Here is an 18,780-nt window from a genome sequence, read left to right as displayed (position 1 = left end):
TTCCCTGCCTTCCCTGAACCTTTCTTGACCTAAGAAAAAAAGAAACAAAATATCCCCCCTCTAGTGGTCGAAGGCGGAATGGCAGCTTCCTATTAGTTTCTATGGACGGAAAAGAGCAGATACGGATCAAATGGTTTTCAATGCATTCCTATGGGAAATGCAGATTTGACTTGAGAACTTTTTGACTTGAGAACTGCCTTCCAATATGGATTAAGTTCTCAAGTCAAGACCCCACTGTATTCAAAGTTGTTTACTCATTCTTGAGAAAACTAGGGTAGTGAATTAAATACTTCTGCCAAGCTATCTTATTAGTAGCTCTTTTATCATACAAGCTGGGTGATCAGAATCATTTAGAAAAATTATAAACTAATGTGAACTATCTCTTCATGAAGTACTTTTTCAATCATACTTTCACTTTCTTGGCAATCTTTGAGGTATTTTTTTCTTGCTCTTCTTTCATCATTACAGCAACCTATCAATTTTTCTGAATACTGACAACACCATATTGGGTCTTTCCGAGAGCTGAGTATCTGAGCTAAAATCTAATAAACATCAAAATATACATCAATACATAAAGGGAACCTGTAAAATTTAGAATATTTTATCATTGTTTCCCTTCCCTGTTCCCTGGTGTAAAAAATAACAACAAAACTTCCCAATACAGAACACTTACCAGAACAGAAAAAGGATGAAGAAAACATTTAGTCTACACCACCAAAATGTACAATTGTCTTCTGTATATCCATTTAGTAAGGACAGTCTTTATGCTTTTGTATGTATAGCTGTCAGAAACAGATTTCCATAAAATTTCCTCCTTGGGAGAGCAAAAAACAAAGCAAAACAAAATTTTAAAACTAGGTTATAGTTGCAACACAAAATTATAATTTAAAAATTAATCTAGAATAAAACTCCATATAATACAGTTAACATTGTTTCAAAGGGGAGAAATCAATTGGAGGCATACATGGAGGTTAAAAAAAAACCTATATCCAAGAAGAAGTAGCTTCCCTCCCTGTAAAGCCCATAAATGCCTTCAAGAGTGTGCTTTTCTGTTCTCCCTCTTCTTCCCAGCCCTCCATAACATACACCCTAGGTTTCCGAGCCTTCTGAAACAGATATTGGTGGTTTCTGTTTAAGGGATCATTTCCTCCTGATCAAATTCTTGTTTCAGAATATACACTTAATTCTAGCCCATATAGTTTGGATTAACTGAATGGAAAATCATCACCTCATCATCCCAGGGCTATCTGGTCTCTCTCAATACAACACCTGGTTTATGTTACCACATGTACTGTAATCATTTTCCTTCTTGCATTATTTTCAGAAAAAGATACACCAGAAAAAAGCTATAATACTGTCCCCCATGATGTTCAACATCTACATGAAACCGCTGGGTCCGCAGCTTTGGGGTGCTCCTGGACCCCAGTCTAACACTGGAAGCCCAGGTGGACACGGTGGCCAGGGGCGCCTTCCTTCAGCTGCGGAAATTGTACCAGCTACGGCCCTACCTGGATGAGTGGAGTCTCATGACAGTTACACACGCACTGGTAACATCCCGCATAGATTACTGCAATGCGCTCTACGTGGGGCTGCCTTTGAAGACAGTCCAGCGACTGCAAGTAGTCCAGAATCGAGCTGCGCGTCTGGTGAGTGGTGCCGCCGCCAGGGAACATATCAAGCCGATTGTTACATTGGCTACCAGTTGCTGCCCGGGCCCAATTCAAAGTGCTTGTTTTGACATATAAAGCCATAAACGGCTTGGGCCCTGGATACCTGAAGGACCGCCTCCTTCCATACGAACCTACCCGGCAGTTAAGATCTAGCCAGGGGGCCCATTTGAAAGAGCCGTCCCTTAAGAGGTAAGAGGGACAGCTTGTAGACAAAGGGCCTTTTTGGCAGCTGCCCCCAGACTATGGAATGCCCTCCCAACTGAGATTCGTCTGGCGCCGACGCTGATAACATTTCGGCGCCAGGTCAAAACCTTCCTGTTCCAGAAGGCTTTTAATTGAAATAATATTAGCTGTGGGTCTGATGGCAATTTTTATATATATTTTAATTGTATTGTAATTGTTCTGAATTTTTATTGTATTTTAAATGTTGTAAGCTGGCCATAAATAAATAAATAAATAAATAAATAAATAAATAAATAAATAAATAAATAAATAAATAAATAAATAAATAAATAAATAAATAAATAAATAAATAAATAAATAAATAAATAAATAAATAAATAAATTAAAATAAATAAATTAAAATAAAATAAAATAAAATAAATTAAAATAAAATAAAATAATACTTCTCAAGAGCCAGGGTATAAAAAGTCCAAACCTTGCCACAGAGACAGTAAGGGGCCCAGCCTCACAAGAACTCATCATCTCTGCCAGATACTGTATGTAATTTTTCCATACCATCCATGAAGGGGGTCTACATAGAGCCTGAGGAAGTGGATTTCATCCTCAAAAGCTTACTTTTAAAAAAATTAATGGTCCAATAAAATCACCTTGCACTTATATAATCTCCAGGATCACACCAGCCCTTTGTTCATTCTCTTACCAGTATTAACTCTTAATGCGAAAAATTCTGCTGGTGCCATTCCACTGGCATAAACCAGAATGGGGCATCATAAAAATTAATTTAAATTAATTTAATGCTTTCTACCCCTCTGTCTCAGCTTCAAAGGCTCCCGAGGGCTCCCTTTTGCTCTCTGGATGCTTCTGGGTGCCTCAGAATGGGGGGGGGGTATTTTTAATGGGGCGTGCTGAAAAGCCTGGCTGAATGGAAACGCAAAGGAACATCTTTGGTAAACGTCTTAGGAATGACAAGCTATAAAGCATTCTCTGCAGGTTCAACATTCCTGGACCATCCTTATCTGCATATAATTTACTACTCAACAAAATACAGTACATATCTGTTAAATGCCAAAATGTATTTCTGAAGGAACCGCATTTCATAACTTTAGTAACAAACTCTAGTTAAAAACCTTTGAAGGCATGTCACTTATTGATGGAGGTGGTGGTAGGAGGAATAAGATGTTAAATACTGTATAGCCTAGGGAAATTTCATACTTATAATTATAGATATAATTTATAATCTAGATTTAATAATAAACTAGATAAAACTGTAAGTTAAAAATACTTTAACTAGAAAGAATGAGGAAAATGCTTGAAAAAACTTGGAATAACTAATACAAAGGGAAACAAGATTGTAAAAGCCAAGTAGTTTTTTTAAAAAACTACACTATTTTGCATCACCCAGAAATATTAACATAAAACATTGTAAGTATTATGGGAAATATTTTAAAACATAATCTATACTTTAAACAGCTACAGATCAAATTCTTTCTCACTACAATATATCCATGTGTAATTTTTTTGTTAACAGAAAAAAAAGAAAGGTTACTTACCTGTAACGATGGTTCTTCAAGTGGTCATTCTGTGAATTCACACAAAGGGTTAATACCAGCGCCAGCGTTGGGCCTCTCGGAACGTTTTCTAGCTGCAAGAGAAAAGTAACAATGTTTAGGACTACCCCTACTGCGCACGCCCAGCCTAACCGTCCCTCAGTTCCATTTGTCCGCCATAGGCCCTCGAGTCATAGAGATGCCAGTGACAGACAGACAGAGGGGAGGCCGGGCGGGATTGTGTGAATTCACAGAATGACCACTTGAAGAACCATCGTTACAGGTAAGTAACCTTTCTTTCTTCATCGTGGTCTTCTGTGAATGCACACAAAGGGTGATTAGCACGCTTACTAACCGGATGGTGGGCTGTCACTGAAGAGCCGATGCTAGCACTGCCCTCCCGAATCTGGTCTCCTCTTTTGCCCTCACGTCCAACCTGTAGTGGGTTATGAAGGTAGAGGCATTGGACCATGTAGCGGACCGGCAGATGTCGGGCAGGTCAACGCCGCGGAGTAAGGCAGTCGACGAGGCTACAGCCCGGGTAGAATGGGCTTTAAGTCCTTGTGGAGGATCTCTGTGGTTGAGCTCGTAGGCGAGGGCGATGGTCGATACGAGCCACCGAGAGAGCGTGGACGGCGAGGCCGGGCAGCCCTTCTTTGGGCCAAAGTAACAGAGAAAGAGTCTGTTGGCCAGGCGAAAGTCTTTGGTCCTGGACACATAGAAGGCTAAGGACCGTCGAACATCAAGCATGTGGAGCATGCGTTCAACGTCAGTAGTCGGAGACGGAAACAAAGTTGGCAGGATAAGCGGTTGATTGACGTGGAAGTCGGAGACCACCTTCGGAAGAAAGGAGACGTCCAGGTAAAGCATAACCTTGTCCTTAAAGAATTGGAGAAAAGGTTGGTCATGACGGAGAGCTGCCAGCTCGCTAGCTCGACGGGCAGAGGTAATAGCTACCAGGAATAGCGTTTTTAAAGAAAGCATCTTGACGTCACAGGTAGCCATGGGTTCAAATGGGGGTCTGGATAGGGCATGCAGAACCAAATGTAGGGACCACTGAGGGAGTGGAGGACGAACGGGAGGTCGGAGGTTAGAGAGACCCTTCAAAAACATCCTGACAGTGGGATGGGAGAAAAAGCGGGAAGAGGGAGAAGCTCTGGGCTGGAAGAAGACAACCGCAGCCAGGTACACCTTGATAGTAGAGATAGACAGGTGGAAATCGAAGAGGTAACGGAGATACTGCAGAAGTGTAGACAGAGACACAGGGGAAGAGGCAAGATCCCTCTGCTGGGTAAATTTCAGAAAGCTTTTCCACTTGTAGGCATACAAGCGAGACGTGGAGGGCTTGATGGCGTTGGTCAAGACCTCCTGAATTTCTGGACGATCCTCCACGCCGTCAGATGGAGCGTGTCGAGGTCGGGGTGAAGGACTTCGCCTGCTTCCTGGGTCAGTAGGTCCGGCCACATCGGAAGGGTTACTGAGTCCACAGCCATGCTGACTAGAGTGGGGAACCACACTTGGCGAGGCCAAAAGGGTGCAATGAAAATGGCCGGAGTCATTGAACGTCGGAGTTTGATCAAGGATCTCTGTATCAACGGGATCGGTGGAAATATGTACAAGAGACCCTGGTTCCATGGAATCATGAATGCGTCGCCGAGCGAGTGGTGACCGAGACCTGCCCGGGACGCATACCGGGAGCATTTTGCGTTGTGAGGGGATGCGAACACGTCCAGCACTGGGGTCCCCCATTGGCGGCAAAGGTCCTGGAAGACCAGAGGGTTCAGCTCCCATTCGTGAGTCTGATAATGAAGCCTGCTCAGAGTGTCCGCAAGTGTGTTGTCCTCCGTGGCTACATGGATGGCCACTGGATAGATATGATGACGGTAACACCATTCCCAAAGGAGGATGGAGAGATACAGGAGTGAATGAGAGCGGGTTCCTCCCTGCTTGTTGACATAATGCATTGTGGTAGTGTTGTCCGTCACCAGCTGAACTCCGCGGCCGTGCAGGAGAGGAAGGAAGGACTTGAAAGCCTTGATAACCGCCAGCAGTTCCAGGTGATTGATGTGGAACATGGCTTCCTGTGGCGTCCAGAGGGCGTGAATGGTGCGACGCCCGCAGTGCGCCCCCCAGCCGGACGGACTGGCGTCCGTTGTAACTTGAACGGTGAGACGGAGTGGACGAAAGGGCCGGCCAACCGTGAGATGGGGTGTGTACATCCACCACTGGAGCTGTCTGGTGAGCTCCGGGGTGACACGAAGTCGTTTCCTTTGACTGTCCATCATGGGGTCGAAAAGGGTGAGAAACCAAGATTGGAGCGACCGGAGTTTGAGGCGAGCGTGCGCGAGCGCCGGCGTCGTAGAAGACATCAGGCCGAGGAGGTGTTGGGCGTGGTGGGCTGTCACCCGAGCACCGGGAAGAAATTTCCTGATGGCTCGTCGAATCTTGTGTATTCTTTCTGGGGGAAGAAAGACTCGACCCTTTACAGCGTCCAAACAGACCCCTATGTATTGAACTGTTTTGGAGGGAATGAGCTGAGACTTCTGTTTGTTGACAGTGAGACCGAGATTGGAGAGAAGATACAGGGTGAATTTTGTGTCTTTCAGGGATTGCCTTCGCGAGGTGGAGACTACGAGCCAATCGTCCAGGTAAGGGTAAACGTGAATGCCCCTGAGACGAAGGTAAGCTGCCACCGGAGCCATGACCTTGGTGAAGGTCCGGGGAGCTGTGGACAGACCGAATGGTAGGGCCTGGAATTCGTAGACCGTGTCCTGAAAGATGAACCGAAGGAACTTGCGGTGGTCGGGGTGAATAGTGACGTGAAAGTATGCGTCCTTTAGATCTATAAGGACGAACCAGTTGTTCTTTTTCAGCAAGTGCATGATGGACTCTAAGGTGAGCATCCGAAACCGCCTGGGTCGCAGGTAAGTGTTTAGGAGTCTTAGATCGAGGATGGGCCTTATGCCTCCTCCGCTTTTTGAGACAGCGAAGTAGCGGGAGTAGAACCCGCATTGTATGTCGCGAGGTGGTACTGTAGAGATGGCATCTTTTTCCAAGAGAGATGATATTTCTTCCTCTAGTGAGGAGTCGAAGGGAGAATGAGTTATGAGACCTAGCGGAGGAGATCTTATAAATTCCAGCTGGTAACCGTGCTGAATAATTTTTAGAGCCCAAGTGTCGTTTGTGATGACAGACCAGTTGTGAAGAAACGGTTGAAGACGGGTGGTGGGTGGTGAATGGGTGAAAACGGGGGGCCGAAAGTCAAAGATACTGTTTTTGTTTCCTGCCAGGTGGCTTAAAGGGTTGGCGGCGATGGGGAGGACGAGGGCGGTATCCCTGATAACCCTGGACAGAAGAAGAGGACTGGCCAGAGCGCTGTTGAGGTAGGTGCTTGTAAGGACGGTATTGCTGGGAAGATTGATACTGTCCATAAGATTTACGCCATTGAGGGCGTCGCTGTCTAGATTGAGTCTGAACAGAATAGGACTTAGCAGTTCTCTTAGCCTTGTGAAGGTCTTCCAAATGGGAGTCGGTCTTTTCGTTGAACAGCCCGGTAGCGTCGAAAGCGAGGCTCTCAACCTTTGACTTGACGTCCTCCATTATGTCAGCAGAACGGAGCCAAGCATGGCGCCGGATAGAGATGGCAGACATGAGGACTCTGGCAGAGATTTCTGCTGCATGTCTGATGGAAAGACGTTCATACTTGGATACCGTCTGAGCTTCCTCATAGGAGTTAAGAAAAGCTTGCCGGGTGTCTTCAGGTATCATTTTCAACCCCGGTAAAAGCTTGAGCCACAACTGTTTGTGATAAGCTCCCAACACAGTTTGATAGTTTATGACTCGAAGTAGCAAGGTGACAAGGGAGTAGATTTTCCTGCCGATGAGTTCCAGCTTTTTACCCTCTTTGTCAACTGGGGTAACATGGGCTTTGGCCGAAGGCCTTGAACAGCTTGTCTCAACAATGAGTGAGTTTGGAATGGGATGCTTGAGCAGAAAATGAGTGTCAGCCCCATGAATCTTGTAGAAGTGCTCTGTGCGACGAGGGACATTTGGTGTAGTCGCAGGCTGAGCCCAGAACTCCTTGATGGCCTCCATAACCACAGGCACAAAGGCTATACTGGGGGGAGCGGTACTGTCCCTCTTGATGTCCCCAAAGAACAAGTCCTCTCCCGGAGGGGAAGGGAGATTCAAGTCCAATTTGAGCATCTTGGCAAGCCTGGACATCATCTGAGAATAAGAAGAAAAATCCTCAGATGGAGAAGGAGCGTGAGTATCGCCAGTATCGGAAAGCACCAGATCACCCGGAGGTAAATCATGCGGTGGCAAGGGTGGGGGTTGCTCCTGATCGGAGTCAGAAGACCGCTCCGTGGACACCTCATCTGGATCAGAGGAGAAGACATCCCTCTTCTTCTTTGGAGGGGGCTTCTCGATGCCGACCTGCGTTGTCGGGGGTCGAACTGGGACCACGGATGGCGCCGAGGTGGAAGGGGCCGGTTGCGGTGGAGGGGCAACCGGTACCGTAGGAGGGTGGTCTTTGGCTCGAATAGCCCGGCGTCGGCGTCGAGGGCGGGTCGACTCCGAAGAAGAAGACACATATATGTACCAGATCTTTTTGCGGTACCGGTCTCGAGATGCGGATGTCGACGACGAAGAAGGAGACCGCGAACGGTCGCGCCGACGTCGATGGTGTTTACGACGCTTAGGGCGGTCGGAATCCGCTGAACGGGAAGAAGAGGACCGACGTCGATGCTTGCTACGACGTCGATGAGAACGGTGCTTCTTCTTAGAGCGTTTACGCTTAGAGGATTTCGAGTCCGAGCGATCGCCAGAGTCGGACTGAGTGGAAGCTCGATGCCTCTTCTTCGATCGTTTCCGTCGAGGAGACTTCGACCTCGAGCGGCCGGAGGAAGGGGACCGACTCGGGGAGCCATGCTTCTCCGTGCGAGAACGTTTGCCTCGAGGAGATTTCGACCTCGAACGCACAGGTGATCGAGGTATCTTCTCTCGAGGGGATCTCGAGTCCGAGTGTACGGACGAGATCGACACGGGAGGCGACCCCTGGCCCGCAGGAAAAGGGCTATGTGGGGCAGAAGCGAGGCCAGTAGTGACAGCGACTAACTGGCTCGGTGTCGGGGAAGACCTTCCCGAAGGCGGTAACACTTCAGTACGTCGAGCAGGAGGAGGCGCGGGTGCCTCGGACGAGGCCCCGAAGCGCCTCGACAACTCCTCAAGAATCGGCGATGGGATGGAACCCGAGCTCGGAGAAAGTGGAATGGATGTCATTTTAAGCTGGGCGGCCGCCTTAGCTTTGGACGATTTCGACGGCTTAGCTTTCGGAGCCGGAGGCTCGGGGTTCGAAGCAGGAGCGGCCGATTTCGACGACGCGGATTTTTTCGACATTTTGGAAACTTTAGAGACGACTGACTGAACAGGAGCTGCTCGAGAAGTGGAAGCCATTTCCCCCTCCGAGGGCGCCGTGGAAGACAACGTTGACTCCCACAGATGAAGTTTAAGGCGCTGTTGGCGAGCCTTGAGAGCGGCCTTAGTGAAGGCTTTGCAGTGTGGGCAAGCTTTAGGATTGTGCGACTCCCCCAAACAATACAGGCAAGTATCGTGGCCGTCCTGATGGGGAATTTTGCGGTCGCACACCACACACCTGCTGAACGGTCCGGAAGGGGACATAGGGCAGTAAGGAAACCGAAACGACAAGTCCAAGGATAAGGCAGAGCAGTCCGAAATCAGTCCGAGTAAAGCCAGAAAAATACACTGGGTCGTCAAGTTGAAGGGAAAAAGCGCTAGGGTAGTCCGTGAGCGAAGCTGAGGTCAAAAGCCAAAAATCAGATAGATAGATCGCAATAAACGCAGCTAAGACGAGAGGCTCCAAACCGCTAGGCGGAAAAATGGAACTGAGGGACGGTTAGGCTGGGCGTGCGCAGTAGGGGTAGTCCTAAACATTGTTACTTTTCTCTTGCAGCTAGAAAACGTTCCGAGAGGCCCAACGCTGGCGCTGGTATTAACCCTTTGTGTGCATTCACAGAAGACCACGATGAAGAACCATGGAATTCACTTTTTAATAAAGTAATTTTTAAAAATGCAAAGATGTGTGTTCAAATTGCCTCAGTACCCCCAGAATCACATTAAATTTGCACAATATGCTTCTGTACAGACTTATGAGTCAGAAGGTTCCTCAAATTAATCTTTTTCTTAGCTGTTTATCTTCATTGGAAAGAGAAGCAATGCCTATAACCTATTGGAGTCTGCAACAAGGATGACGAAATCTGTCTTAAAATAGACACAGCATATGTGTAAGAGACATTTACAAAAGCATGGACTAAATGCTGTCTGTTTGAAAGGGATGATTTCAACACTGCAACAGCATCTTTTATCATTTCAGCTTTGTAACTTTTAAGATACAGATAGTGCAATCCTAAACATCTCTATTTATAACAAAGCTGAACTGAGTTCAATCAGGCTTAGTCCCAGGTAAGCATATCCAGAACTGCAGCCTTAACTGATCTGAGTAGTAAAGGAAATAAAAATGCTTTTCTTCTGGCAGCCGAATTTCACCCAATACAGATAATTTTCACAAAGAGTAAAAAGAAAGAAAAAATGGACAGTGGTTTGTGCAGATTCATCAACTGTTACTTATACAGCATCCGTACCTAACAGTGCAGACAACTCATTCCATCATCATAAGTATCACATTAAATTCTCATTGTTTTAATAAAACTTGAATTATGATTTGCTTCTTGAGGTGTCCAGTTTGAACTGTAATCCAGTCTAAGCAGTAGAAGTAATAAATTTAATGGTTTTAATGTATGTTTTGTTTTTACTGAGTTTCTAAAATGTTTTAAACTAAGTTTATTACATACCCTGTATCTTTTGTTTTGTCTTTATTTATAGTAAATAACTGAATGACTTAGTCAACTATTGGGGATGCATTTGGTGAAGGCCTACTATTATAAGGCAATGTCAGTACCTCCCCAAAAAGATTGTTGCCACTGAAGCAAATACTGCTCACCCATATCTCTTTCTGTGACTCCCTGGGAAGGCTGGACTTGGATGATCCATAGGATTCTTTCCAACTCTGCAGTTCTAAGTTCAAAGCAGGCACTGAGTTCACTGAAAGATTGCTACACTAAGCCATTCCCTTTTGATTATAACTTTTAAAATAATTTTGAACAATATTTTCTACTTTAATTCACTTTAATGCAAAAGTAGTAATCAGTAGTAAACATATATTCTGTTCTTAAAGAGCATTTTGTGTCTTAAAGAGATTCTTCTTTATCACTATTTTCCAACAGACTATGCGACTCTTCATTTCAGTTGTAAGTCACTTTGAGTACATGGAGAAACATGCTGTATATAATTATGACAGATCACAAATATATCAGATTTAGTATTATTTATTTGTTATATTTATATTCTGCTTTCTTCCAATGAGCTCCAAGTGGTGTATATGTCTCTCTTCTTATCCTTATAACAACCCTGCTGTTATAAGTGTGTGTGTGACAAGCTCTGGGTCAATAGTGATAACCAATATCTCTGCATTAATAAATACTTCACATTTCCTCTGATAATACCCTTCTCCATCCAAATTAAACAAATAAACAATGATGCTTTCTGTTGAGGCAATCATAAACTTCAATTCTCTGACAACTATCCATGCTATTCCTATATTTTATATTCCTGTAGAATTATTATTTACAGGTCTAACTTCTCATACGCACATCTTCAAACTCCTCTTCTTTCATTCTTATGCCATGTATTTGCTCTCTATGCTGAACAAAATGACTGTGAAAAATATCTTCTATTCTCACCACTTCACTTTACCATCATGCCCTTTTCACTTCCTTCAATGGATGTCCTTTCATCCCAACATTCAGTCTGAACGTCTTACCCCATCCCATCAAGGTTCTGCACATGTTTCACTCTACTGCATGCCCAAGGTCTATTTATTACTAGTGCTACACCTCTTACTCACTCATTCATTCATATAACATTGTAGCTTAATAAGGACATTACACAAGCATATTATTTGAAGTATATGCAGAAATGAAGTTCCAATAAAAGAAAAACTAATAACATATATGGCATTAAAATTATGAAGATTTAAGGTTAGGTCTTATTAAAATGTAATCACAAGGAACGTCTGAAGCAAATGTTAAAAATATCCAATAATTATTACATAAGAATTCATCCAGAAAGAAAGAAAGAACTCTTGGCACTTGAAAGTAATGATGATATGTCTTCTAAAACAGTTCTAAATTGCCAAGGGAAAAACAGTAAATAATTGTAGAATTACTACAGTCCATCAACTTTTTTAGATATGCTTATTATTCAGGCAGTCTCGAATCTCCAGATCATGAACATATATTCAATTTATTATATTTTCAATTTTCTAAATGAACTTAAGGAATCTGAACTAAAATATGTACCTATGGAGGCCTGGATATTGTAGAAATGAAATCAGAACATTTCAATAAATGTTCAGAACATTTCAATAAATTGGTTACCATAACTTTGTCTCACTATTCAATCCTACTGAATTCTCATAAATAAGCACTTGTGAATCTGAACCTGTGTTACTGACTGGCCACCATGCTTCTCTGTTTCATAGGGTTAAACGCATTGTTTTGTGCTTTGAAATACAAGAGGCAGCTACAGAGAAAGGGGGAAAACATTTTGCAATTACCTTCACATCCATGGTTTTTCTTAATAAAAGTTTGGCCAATGCTTACTAATATCTTCACCTGAAGAGTGCAACACATTCCATCAGATGCATGAGCACTACATTAGTTGGCAGATATTCATACATATCTGGGTAGATAATTTGCGGATGTGATCAGTGGTGTGAAAAAGGAATGAAACATAAAAACACTGGTCACTATTAAACAGTGATAATTAACAAATCATAGTTAAATGGTAACATTTAAGAAGCTAAAGAACACATACAGTGTGATGTGCCTTTGCCCTATGCAGATCATAGAGCTGATCTTTTTAATGAATTCTTATGCACTACTCAGTGGAGTTAGAGGTAACAAAGATGTGAAAAGACTATCTCTAATAGTTATCTAAACCATGTTTATTAAAAAAACAATAGTTGATAAGAATACTGGTATCCTTGCACGGATTAACAGTGGATTAACTCATTTAATATTATAAGAAGCCTCTACCCATCACCAAACCACAGGCAACAGAGTAGAAACTCTCAAATAGTCCTTGCACAGGTATTTCTCACTGGAAACTGTCCTTGAAGTGTTGATTAAACATGGCAAGCCTGAGGTCAGAGACAGTGTCCTGGAACACTGAAATCTTCACTCAGTCATTAGTGATCTAGCATGCAATCTAGATCAATAGGTACCACCTTGGTGGAAAGGTAACGGCATTCCATGTCTAGTTATGCTGGCCACATAACCACAGAAAGTATCTATGGACAAACACGGACTCTTCAGTTTACAAACAGGGATAAGCACTGTTCTCTAGAGACACAGCTGGACTTAATTAAGGCGAATTTGCCTTTTTAAAACTTATCCTGGACAGTGGCATTTCTCTCTTACAAGCATCAGTCAACAGGTCTGTACTTATGTATACTTATTGGCTTGCTATGGCTAACTGTACTTAATTGATAAAGTGCTCTGATACATCTCACTTCTGCAATCTGGCATGTCACCAAAATGTGCACCTCCACTACTATTAGCCACAGTAAGTTACACAAGTCTTATGAGAACACCAATGGGATTCTGGCCTAATAGAGACAATGGTTGTGATGGGGAGTATGAACCAGAGAGAGCATCTGATACTTGATAATCCTAGACCAGCCTTCCATAATCTAAGGCCCTCCAGATAGGTTGGACAATAACTTATGTCATCCTAATTTACTGACTGCAAATGGCCTACTAGACTGGCTGGCCATGAAGAGAGACATGTAGTCCAATACATATGCAAGCCATCAGATGGTGGAAAATGGTTACTGCATATGTTGATTTTGCCTGGGGGGAAAATCTGTAAAAATCAAAAGAAATTAGATTATCCAAAATACAAAGAGAAGAAAGGGTATAAACCTAAAACAATCTGTTAATGTCCACTTTGTGGGAAGTAAATTGGTCAAGAAAGGGAAGTGGATTTAAACGATTACAGTTCTCAGTCAAGAACACTCTGTTATCAGACTGGTCAAAGCAATCTTCAGGAACAGAAAAGACAGCTTGTAAACTCTAATGAAAGTTTATGAACCACAACATCTGGGCTGAGGTATGTCAAGATGTTGAATTACAATTTCCATCAGTATCAGCTTGGCTAATGAGCGAAAACAACAGAAGAAATTTATCAGTATTTCAAAAGGGCATCAGCTCACAACTCTATGAGATACAAACTCCTACCATAACCAGATTTTGGACCAAAAAACAGTCCATACTTGCCGAAAGTATAGCATGTTATTTGCAACTTGTCACAATGTTTGTATGGGCTAAACATTGGTGACAAGTAGACAGCAAAGTGGGGAGTCCTTCAGGTTTATAGTAATTGATAACAATGGATGGAAGACAGCCAGTGGGGGACAGCTCTAGATGTAGCACATACATTTAAGAACAGCTACAGAAGTAGGTAAACAGCACTCAAGCAGGTTGGAGTCAAACTGACACTCTCTAGCAACTGCTTTTACTTTACTTTTACTTTTATTGAACTTATACCCCGTCCCTCTAGACAAAGTCTACTTGGGGTGGCTTTCATGAGTAGTAAAATACAATAATATAACATACATCATAATAAAAACCTACTAACTAATACGTATATACATTATCAAGATGGGGTAACTTTTGAGATTAAAGGCTGACATCCTGGAATCTCAAAAGGGCCCAATGATACCATCAGGTGGTCTTGGAGATTTTGCCTCCAACTCAGGTGGGTGCCAATTCTACTTTGTAACATTTCCTCCTCTTGTTACCACCCAGAAGGAGATGGCAGCTGTTGCCTGATGACCCAGAAAAGTGTCTGATTAGTAGCTGCAAGTGCACCCACCAAAAACAATTACTGCACTTGTTCAGTCCATCTGGGAGGGAGACTGAAGTAGCTCAGAGGGTGAGCAAAAGGAGAGGGAAGCTGCTCTTGGTTTTGCGTGTTCAACCTCTTTAAGTGACAGAACAAACAGGAAGCGTTGTCCAGAATGAACTTAAGCGAAAGTGAGGGCAACAGTTGCTCCATACAAGGATATGGGCTCTTTCCCTACCATTTGTCTGTCTAGATAGTACAGCAGCTTAGATCAAGCGCCATAGCAGCCAAGGAACAGAACATGTAAGCTGCCCCTCGCTCACCCTGCCAGTCCTCATTGCACTCCCCACCCCCCGACCCCCCAAGCAAGGAGAGTGGCTACTCTCTCGTCCTCTCGATAGCGCACCAGCACTCGCTCTCTGGGGAACGTGGGTTCGGCCCCGGACACTCCACGGCACTGCCACGGCCACTTTGACAAGAGAGGGGAGCGGGTCGGGGGAGTTTGCAAAACACTCGCCTTCAAAAAAAAAAAAAAAAAAAGGACGCACGAAACTTCGCAAACAGCCCTATTCCCAACGATTGGGGGGGGGGGGGAGAGCGACAGGCAATTCGCCAGGAAGAATAGGATAAACACGTTAGTCGCAGAGAGAGGCGTGCCAAAAGGCTTCACATGGACCCACCTCAGAGACCCGGGACCACGCACGGCGTCAGGCTTTGCCCGGCAGGAACGGCCAGCCAGGTGAGCGCCCTTAAACGGCGGGCTAGCGGGGCCTGGCCCAGGCGAGGGTGTTTACAAGCGCCAACGACGCACCAGCGCGGGGGGGGGGCTTTGCTGGCGCTGAAGTGCTGGCTGCCAATCATCCTCCGACCCGCGAGTGACAGTGGCTCGCCCCTCAGCACTCGGGACTCTTGTCGGCCCCTTTCCCCCTCACCCGCGCGGGTGCCCGCCTCACCCTAAGATCAGGCCCGAGGGCTACGAGAGGAAAGGGAAGAGAGCGAGGCAGCAGGCTAAGGCCTCGCGCCTAACCGTTTTCGACAGACAGACAGGAGGCTGGGTGGAAGGACGGGGGGGGCGCGCGAGAGAGGACCAGCGCCCGCCCAGAAGCCCAACGGAACAGACGGGGCGGGGAAGAAAGGGTCTGTGTCTGTACGTGACCAAACGACTGTACCGGGGAGCGAGAGGGTTAATCCAATCCAAGCGTGCTTTAGCCTCTTCCCCTCGCTCGAGAGAAAGGCGGAGCTCCCTACGGGAAGGTACCGCCCACTAGGTGACGTCACTTCAGGAAGGAAGGAAGGAGGTGGAATTTAAAGGCGATAGGAAAGTGTTGGATTGGGTATTGGGTTTGCCTTCCTTGCGATTAGTTGCGAAAGAAAGCCTTCATAAGGATGTCCAAGGGAAGCCGCCAAAAGTCTTTGAAGATTTTAAAGAAACGGTGGGGAGCTGTGGGCGCCGGTTCACAAGTGGGATCCGTTGAAATTAGTGCAAGCTGCAAATAAAGCAGGAAAGGTTCTTGAGGGGCAGTGGAAGGGACTCGAGGCACACAATTAAAAATAGAAGGATTTATATGGCTCCGTTTAAAATTGTTTAAAATTTTAAAATTGGTGTTTGCCTTTACAGTCTATGATGTTGTTGTACATTGTGAACACCTTTGGAAAAGTGGCTTAGAAGCCTGCAAAATAAGTGAATAATACGTCTTACTCTCTTTATGTGTCATATTAACGACATGCAAAAGGAGGAAAATACAGGCAAGAGCAGACCATGAAAGATAGCTGCTGGAACTGGAATGGAGAGGCTGTTTATGATTTTTAGAAATGTAAATATCAGAGAAATTCTGATCTTCAATTTTAACTGTGCAATTTAGCTGCACATTGACAGGCAATGTTAAAATTGATCTGTGATTACTACTGAAGTAGAAATACTTGAAATAAAATTTAAAATCCTACCCAGCTTCATTTGTATCTGCTGTTTCCTGCACAGTCATGTGAAAAAGAAAGCATGCCCTCTTTGAATTCTATGGTTTTATGTATCAAGACATAATAAAAATCATCTGATCTTTAGCAGGTCTGAAAATTAGGTAAATACAATCTCAGAGGAACAAAAACACATGACGTATTACACCGTGCCATGATTTATTTAACAAAAATAAAGCCAAAATAGAGAAGCCATGTGTGAAAAATTAAATACTGTACACCTTATGATTCTGGCTATGAAGCGGTTGGGGAGACAGCTTGAGTGCAGATGGAGGAAATATTGCTGCGACTATGACCAAACACAGCTTAGAGCCCATTATCGAGACTACTCTGGCAATACGGCTGGCGAAACACTAGCATTTCTCCAGTTGTATTGCTTCCTCGGTGTGTCGTCCAGCAGAGCTATTTCGAGTGGTCGGGACCACCTTCAGCCTAATGGTTCAGTGGAGGTCCCGGACTGCTCAGTGGCTCACTGTAATGAATTTGTCACACACTTTGAGGGGGAAATTGCTCAGATTCGCAAAGACTTGGACTCCACTGTTGATGCAGAGCCTATGGTTGTGTCCAGTCCTCTGGACTTATGTCATAATTTATTGGATGAGTTTCAGTTGTTACGACCCGAGGATGTGGACAAGGTGCTTGGATCGGTTCGTGCCACCACTACATAACTCAACCCCTGCCCATCATGGCTAATAAAGGAATCTGCCAGGGGAGTTTGCACTTGGATCCTGGAGGTTATCAACTCCTAGTTAAAGGAGGGAGTGATCCCCGCCCCGTTAAAGGAGGCAGTGATTCGCCCACTCCTTTAAAAGTCTAGTGATCAACTTCCGACCAATGGTGAACCTCCCTTTTCTGGGCAAGGTGTTGGAATGTGTGGTGGCTGAGCAGCTCCAGGCTCTCCTGGATGAAACGGATTATCTAGATCCATTTCAATCGGTTTTCAGGCCAGGTTATGAGACAGAGACTGCCTTGGTCACCCTGTTTGACAACCTTTGCCAGGAGAAAGGGGGAATGCATACCTGTTGGGATGGGAATAGGAGGCACTGTTTTATGATGGTTCCACTCCTACCTGGCTGATTGAGTCCAGAAGGTGGTGCTGGGGGACAGTAGCTCTGATCCATGGCGGTTGTGTCATGGGGTTCCTCAGAGCTCTATACTATCCCCCATGCTATTCAATATCTACATGAAACCACTGGGGGAGGCCGTTAGGAGGTTTGGGCTGAGTAGTCAGCAATAAGCTGATGACACCCAGCTCTACCTCTCATTCTCTACCAATCCAGGTGTGGCAGTCACCATTGTGAACTCCTGCCTGGACTCGATAATGAACTGGATGAGGGTCAATAAACTGAGGCTCAATCCAGACAAGTCGGAAGTGCTGCTGGTAGGTGCTCCGCCAGATAGGCTAAAGGGCTACTTCCCTGCCTTAGACAGGGTTACACTCCTCCTAAAGGACAGGGTCCGCATCTTGGGGGTGCTCCTTGACCCAGGTCTGACCTTGGAATGAGGTGGACTCAGTGTCCAGGGGTGCCTTCTTACAGCTGCGGAGAACATATCATTCACCCTTACCTGAATGAGCGGAGCCTGGCAACAATCACACATGCACTGGTAACAACCAGACTGGACTATTGCAATGTGCTATATGTGAGGCAGCCTTTGAAGACGGTCTGGCAACTGCAACTGGCAGAGAACCGGGCTGCGCGGCTGGCAAGTGGTGTCTCCGCATGGACTCATATCACACTGGTTCTGAAAAATTTACACTGGCTGCTGGTTGCTGCTCAGGCCCAATTCAAAGTGCTTACTTTGACATATAAAGCCCTAAACGGATTAGGACCTGCTTACCTAAAGGATTGCCTTCTTCTATACAAGCCTGTCTGTCCTCTAAGATCAGGCCAGGAGGCCCTTCTGAAGGTGGCATGCCAAAATAGGGCCTTCCCCCCAACTTTGGAACACCCTCCTTATACTGTAGAGATCCTCCTGTCTCCAACACTTTTGGCTTTTCGGCACTAGGCAAAGACCTATCTGTTTAGCCAGCATTTAATTAAATAGTATTCTTTAGCTGGCCATATGAGCAGCAGGATTTATTAATATTAATGTTATAATAATGCCATTATATTAATGTTATAATGGTATTATTATAATATTACCTATTTTTAACGTTTTCTGATGTTTTTAAATTTTTAATATTGTTGTATGCTGCTCAGAGACCACTGGTAATGGCACGGCTAAAAAATCTTGTAAATAAATAAATAAATGATTCAATAGCTTGTAGAACCACCTTTAGCAGCAATAACTTGAAGTAATTATTTTCTATATGACTTTATTAGTCTCTCACATTGTTGTGGCACGAAGCATAAAAGTACTTGTAATGTTTCCTAACAGAACTCAAAGGAAATGTGTTTAAAATGTGATCGTTTAAGATGATG

General features: G+C 44.6%; 1 protein-coding gene and 1 long non-coding RNA gene across 6 annotated transcripts in view; one reads left to right on the top strand and one right to left on the bottom strand.

The window, feature by feature from the left end:
- FBXL4 (F-box and leucine rich repeat protein 4) overlaps nucleotides 1-15,652 on the bottom strand; it is a 60,112-nt gene extending 44,460 nt beyond the window's left edge. For 2 of the 5 annotated variants that reach the window (XR_013538497.1, XM_078380258.1), the window contains exons 1-2: nucleotides 15,556-15,652; nucleotides 674-814 (exon numbers count right to left, since the gene is read on the bottom strand). The gene's annotated coding sequence lies outside the window, so the exon portion shown is untranslated. Of the gene's footprint in view, nucleotides 1-673; nucleotides 815-12,095; nucleotides 12,221-15,066; nucleotides 15,205-15,555 lie in introns of those variants that run through there. The other 3 variants (XR_013538496.1, XM_020782112.3, XM_078380255.1) reach the window with 2 other exon arrangements.
- LOC140706827 (uncharacterized) overlaps nucleotides 15,032-18,780 on the top strand; it is a 98,262-nt gene continuing 94,513 nt past the window's right edge. Inside the window, exon 1 of the long non-coding RNA XR_012086707.2 lies at nucleotides 15,032-15,125. This is a non-coding gene — a long non-coding RNA (uncharacterized LOC140706827). The remainder of the gene's footprint in view (nucleotides 15,126-18,780) is intronic.

This window comes from Pogona vitticeps, chromosome 1, assembly GCF_051106095.1.
Source record: "Pogona vitticeps strain Pit_001003342236 chromosome 1, PviZW2.1, whole genome shotgun sequence".
Lineage (NCBI taxonomy): Eukaryota > Metazoa > Chordata > Lepidosauria > Squamata > Agamidae > Pogona > Pogona vitticeps.
This window is presented reverse-complemented; position numbering and strand designations above follow the sequence as displayed.